We start from the raw sequence: 6,038 nt of genomic DNA, 5'->3' as shown, positions 1-6,038 counted from the left end.
GTTAGCCCAACACTTAACACATTGCACCACTACAGCTCCTTTTTGCGTAGATACCATCAACTGGAACTACTGTTGTTGAGTTTTCGGAAAGGTGGAATTAAAAGGTAATGGAATTTTCCCTTGAGCCTTTAGAAGTCTCCTTGTATATCCCACGTGTTCACCGTGCATGTGTTGAGGGATTTCAGGAGAGGTGCGTCACATGTCACCAACTGCCCAGAGGGTCAGTTCTCTGACAAGGCCCAGGGGCTGCTTTATCAAAGGGAAGTCACAAGGACTCCAAAGAGAACCCAGTATAAATCTACAAATAAGCTATTCCTCATTTATGAGCACCAACAAAGTTAAGAGGAGCCACATATGAATAAGGCAAGGGTCAATATGGGTTGGAACCAACTTGATGACATTTAACAACAACTTTACTAATTTAAAAAAAAAAAAAAAAAGCAACCAGCTGCCACGGAGTTGATTCCAACTCATGATGACACCACATGTGCCAGAGAAGAACTGTGTTCCACAGGGTTTTCAAGGCTGTGGCTTTTCAGAAGCAAAACACCTGACCTTTCTTCTGACATACTCCAACTGCCAACCTTTCAGTCTGTAGTATTTATTTGTGTGTACCACCTAATTCTTGGAGTCCTGGTGTGGCGCTGTGGGTTAATGCGCCAGACTGCAAAGCTGTTTGAACTGCAAGGTTGGAGGTTCAAGCTCACCAGCTGCTCCTCGGAAACCTTATACAGGGTCGCTACGGGTCAGAATCGACTGAACGGCACTTAACAACAACCACCACCTAATTCTTGTTGTTATGTGCCGTGGAATCGGTTCCGACTCATAGCGACCCTGTACAGGGTTGGGTTTCCAAGGCTGTAAATCTTTACAGGAGCAGAAAGCCTCATCTTTCTCCCGCAAGACAGCTGGTAGTTTTGAACCGCTGACCTTATGGTTCACAGCCCAGTTCGTAACCACTACGATCCCAGAGCTCCTTAATGATTAACATTACAAGTTATAAATTATAAAAACACATTAATAACAAATCCAGGAATTCATTTACTGTCCAGTAGTACCCTCCTCAACCCATATTTGGAATTTGCTGATTGCAAGGTAAAAAACAAAACAGTAACTACTACATAGCAGTTGCCTGTAGAGGCACTAGAGTTTCCATGACAAAAGTGGCCTTTAGAAATGATTTCTGTGGATCCCTGCCAACAGGACATATAATTACCATTCTCACAAACTAGGAAATCCAGCCCCAGACAGCTAATGGAGACAGAACTGGGCCTCTAACCCCAACTGGTCTGACTTTAACTGTAGGGTTCTTCCTACTATAACCTAAGAGTATGCACTAGCAGTAAGGAAAGAATGATGTTTTCTTTGTTTAAAATAAAAAACCTACACGTAGGTTGTAATAACTCAGGATATTCTATTCACTGTAATCAAGGAGAAAGGATTAATAAGCATTTTCCAAAAGGTACTACTGATAAGATGTATCTTATTGACAATTAAAATGGAGTTAATTTTAAGGAAACAAAAATCTTGAGAAAAAATAATATTCAAAGGGAGACTGTCAATCTAAACAGCAACGTTTTTTTCTAACAAGTAGACAAAGATGTTGTTATTGTTAAGTATCACCAAGTTGGATCCGACTCACAGCAACCCTATTTAAGGTTTCCAGGAGTCCTGCATGGCACTGCAGGGAAAATGCACTGGGCTGCAAGGTAGGTTTGAACCACAAGGTCGTCGGTTCACTCACCAGCTGCTCCTTGGAAAGGCTATATAGGGTTGCTATGAGTCGGAACCGACTCAACAGCACTTAATAGATTTCCAAGGAGCAGCTGGTAGCTTTGAACTGCTGACCTTGCGGTTCGCAGCCCAATTCGTAACCACTACACTACCAGGGCTCCTTTTGTGGTTAGTAGCCCAGTGCTTATCTTACAAGGCAGTATAACACGTGCATAGGGCATCTACAATGGACCTTTTTTTACCTTCCTCCAGTTGCCAATGAAGGAGCTCTGGCAGCGTATAGTGGTTACAAACTGGGCTCCTAACCTCAAGGTCAGCAGTTTGAAACTACCAGCTGTTCCACAGGAGGGAAGATGAGGCTTTCTGCTCCCATAAAGATTTACAGCCACAGAAACCCTGTACCGGGTCGCTATGAGTCGGAACCGACTCCACAGCACATAACAAAAACAACCAGTTGCCAATGAGTAGACTCTGAGTCACAGTGAACCCTTTGTGAGTAGGAATGTGCACCACAGGGTTTCAAAGGCTGATTTTTCTAATGCAGATTGCCAAGCCTTTCTTCTGCAGCACCTCTGGGTGGACTTGTACCTCCAGCCTTTCAGTTAGCAGCTAAGCACAGTAACTGTTGTACCAAGCTCTTCACCTCACTGAGGATCTTCAGGACTCAGTCTAAGCCATGTGCATTACTAAAAATCAGTTATTTAAATAAATTCGGGCCAATTCATGCAATGGAACACTGGGCCAGCACTTAGATTCCTGTTTTAACAGGCAATTGTGCATAATGACATTGTAGTTCATTTTTTTTTAATTAATCTTAGTGATTTTTCTCTTTGCAGTGAATACACGAGAGGGCTTCAGAAAGTTCATGGAAAAATGGAATTAAGTAATAATGGAATTTTTCTCATAATTCCACGTTTCCACAAACTTTTTGAAGCCTCCTCCTGTGTTTCCTATGTTTCTCACATACACAAACATATGAAGATCCCACAATGTCATCAAGGTTGTGTAGGACGGAGAGTTACAATTGATTTTTAACTTAAAAAAAAAAAAATCTAGACTATTGTCATAGGAGGATCCCTGGTGTGGTGCTGTGGTTTAATGCACTGGACTGCAAGGTTGGTTTGAACTGCAAGATCGGTGGTTCAAGCTCACCAGCCACTCCTCGGTAACCCTATACAAGATCACTGTGGGTTGGAACCGACTTGTTGGCACTTAATAACAACAACAACTGTCGTAGGAAGAAGTCCTAGTGACACTATAGGTTAAGCAGTGGGTTGGTAACTACAAGTCAGGTAGTTCACTATGAGTTAAAACAACTCAATGGCAGTGGATTTCGTTTCTGGTTTTATTGTCATGTGACCAACTATCATAGCACAGATGAGCTTTCTGATTTCCCATCACTGCATTTGTTTGTTTTACTAGTTTAACTTACTGAGATTTGGCTACTTGCTCCCAGTTCAACTTTGATATTAGGTTTTTCAATTACATTAAAATGCAGACGCTCTAGGTTATGTCACTGTCGCTGTTACATGCTATCGAGTTGGTTCTGACTCACAGAGACCCTGTCTGTACAGGGTTTCTGAGGAGTGGCTGGTGAGTTTGAAACACCCACCTTATGGTTCAAACCAACCGTGAGGCACCACACCAGGACTCTAAAATGTTTACTAAACTAGAGCTCAAAATCGTTGTGGAATTGATTCCTGGCAGCTTGAAATCAGAATCCTGCCCTGGTGGGTGGCATACTGGTTAAGTACTTAGCTGCTAACTTAGAGATGGCAGATGGAACCTACCAGTCACTCATGGGGGAAAGCTGTCACAGTCTACTTCCACGGTTTACTGCCTTGGAAACCCTATGAGGCGGTCCTACTCTGTCCTACACGGACACTAAGAATCAGAATTGACACTTAGCAACAGCTTTGGCTTCTTTGGTTTAGAATCACGTAGGATGGGATCACATGCCTATGTTTATTCTCAATTCAGATGTCCCACCACGATGAATTTATCTTCTACAAATGAGTGCCCTCTCCTATCAGTATCCCTAGTTAATCAATAAGAAAGTATTTTCTATTTAACTACAATTTTTAAAAGGGTAAAAATGGCTTTTTGGCTCTTCTCTTTCCAAATGCTAGAACTAAATCCTGAGCAGTTAAAACCACTGGGCCTTCCCAGTTAATGTTAATATTTGTTGAGTAAAGAAAAATAATTGGGCCTAAATAGAGCCAAGTAGCCAAACAAGGAAAGGTTCTAGCTGAGACTGGAATGGGGGCTACGTGCTGCCCAGGAAGCTGCACTGTGACAGGGTATCAGTTATTTTAGGATGACAACTGTGGTGCTGTGGGATAATGCACTGGACCACAATGTTGGCTTAAACTTCAAGGTTGGCAGTTCAAACCCACTAGTCGCTCCTTGGAAACCCTACACAGGGCCACTTGGAGTCGGAGCACTTAACAACACCACCCCTGTTCAGTGCACTAGACTGTTGCTCTGCATTTGACCTCTCTTTTGAGGGGGCCTCCGAACCCACAGACATTAACTTCCTAGCACATTTTCTCTGGAAAAATCCCAAATCTACCTACTGTGGTACATTCAGTCCTACCCAGTGTGAGAACGTCAGGGATACTGATGTGTCCTTAGCAGTCAATGGTGTTTGGGTAACCTCTTAGCTTGAGAGCAGGGAAGGGAGTGGGACTTGACAGAAATTCCAGAGATTAGTGGTACAGAAACGGCTGCTAACCACGATAGGCCATGTCGGTTTGGGCTCATAGTGACCCTATATAGGGTTTTCAAGCGGTTGGTATGCTGGGGGCCAGGAGGCAGGCTTGCAAAATGTGCCCTTTGGTTGTTTAAATGATTATATATGCCTGAGTGTTTTTGTGTACATCTCCCCCACCCCCTACCCCACCCCCCAAAAAAAAACCGAGAGGGAATAGAAGCAAATACTGTTGAATGATGATGCATAGAGGACACTGTAATCATTACAATGAAATGAAGACTGTAAACTATTACTCAATTCACAATAAAAACTTAAAAAAAAAAAAAAAAGTGCTTGGTGCGTTTGAACGCTGATCTGTGGTTAACAGTCCAGTACATATCCTACAGTGCCACACCAGGACTCCCTGACCTTCAACGTTTTCAAGGCTGTGATCTTTCAAAATTAATTGCCAGGACTTTCTTCCAAGGGACCACCGGGTGGTTTGAACCACCAATCTTTTGGTTCTTCGTCAAGCACTTACTGTTTGTACCACACAGAACTCCTCAGATTACCCAGGCCCTTTCTTCTGTGGCACTTGTGAATGGGCCCGAGTTGCCAACCTTTCAGCTAGTAGCCTAGTGCTTAACTGTTTGTGCCAGGTTAAACCCACTGACCAGCTTTTTTTTGCTGCATTACAAACACAGTCTGAAAAATGGCTGTCATTTATTGAATGCACAGTATGTCAAATCTTTCTGCATGCTTCCAATCATTTGCAATTTTATTTCATGTTCACAACCCCATGCAACTGGAATTATTTCACAATAATTATTTCATGTTCACAACCCCATGCAACTGGAATTATTTCACAAAAATGTGAGGTCTCTCTGCAAGGCACACAGGATCTCCCTTTATACAGTCACTACACAGCCAATCCCCAACGAGATGGATTGGCCAAGTGGCAGCATCGATGAACTCAACCATGGCAACAGTAGTGAGGTTGGCCCAGGATCGGGCAGTGTTTCATTCTGCTGTGCATAAGATCACTATGAGTCGGTACTGACTCAATTGCACCTAACAACAACAACACAGCCAGCACTATCTTCCAAAGGCTATTAAAAAAATGCAGATAGATAGTAGAGTGAGAAATTCTACATATTCAGAATACAAATAGAATTCTCCTACAAGGGAAACAGATCTATTGAAATTTCTAGTAGAAATTTAAGTACAAACTAAGAAATCAGAAGGATTCTTGCTACAGTTAAGGTATGTGCTAAGTTACAAACACTTTCTCCTACATTTCCTCTAATATAGTTACTTAGCATTTCTTTTCTCCTTACTCTTTTGTACAGTATTGCTGTTAGAACTTTTCAAGTTTCTCTTACATAATTAATTGAGGGGAAGGCCCTTCCATTTTACTTAGTGTTCCCGTTCAGTCTGAAGTCTTACATTGTCATCAGTTTCTAAAGGTCTGTGCTCTCATAAATCTGTTCCCTGCAGGGCTGCTTTCTGGACTTCTCTTTCCTGTTTTTTTAAAGATACAGTCTCCAAAATAAGCCCATCACACACTTAGAAAATGTGTAAATGAAATCTTAGAAATCCTATTTAGATCAAC

Source organism: Chrysochloris asiatica, unplaced genomic scaffold (assembly GCF_000296735.1).
Source record: "Chrysochloris asiatica unplaced genomic scaffold, ChrAsi1.0 scaffold00022, whole genome shotgun sequence".
Taxonomy (NCBI): domain Eukaryota; kingdom Metazoa; phylum Chordata; class Mammalia; order Afrosoricida; family Chrysochloridae; genus Chrysochloris; species Chrysochloris asiatica.
Note: the sequence above shows the minus strand (reverse complement) of the source record.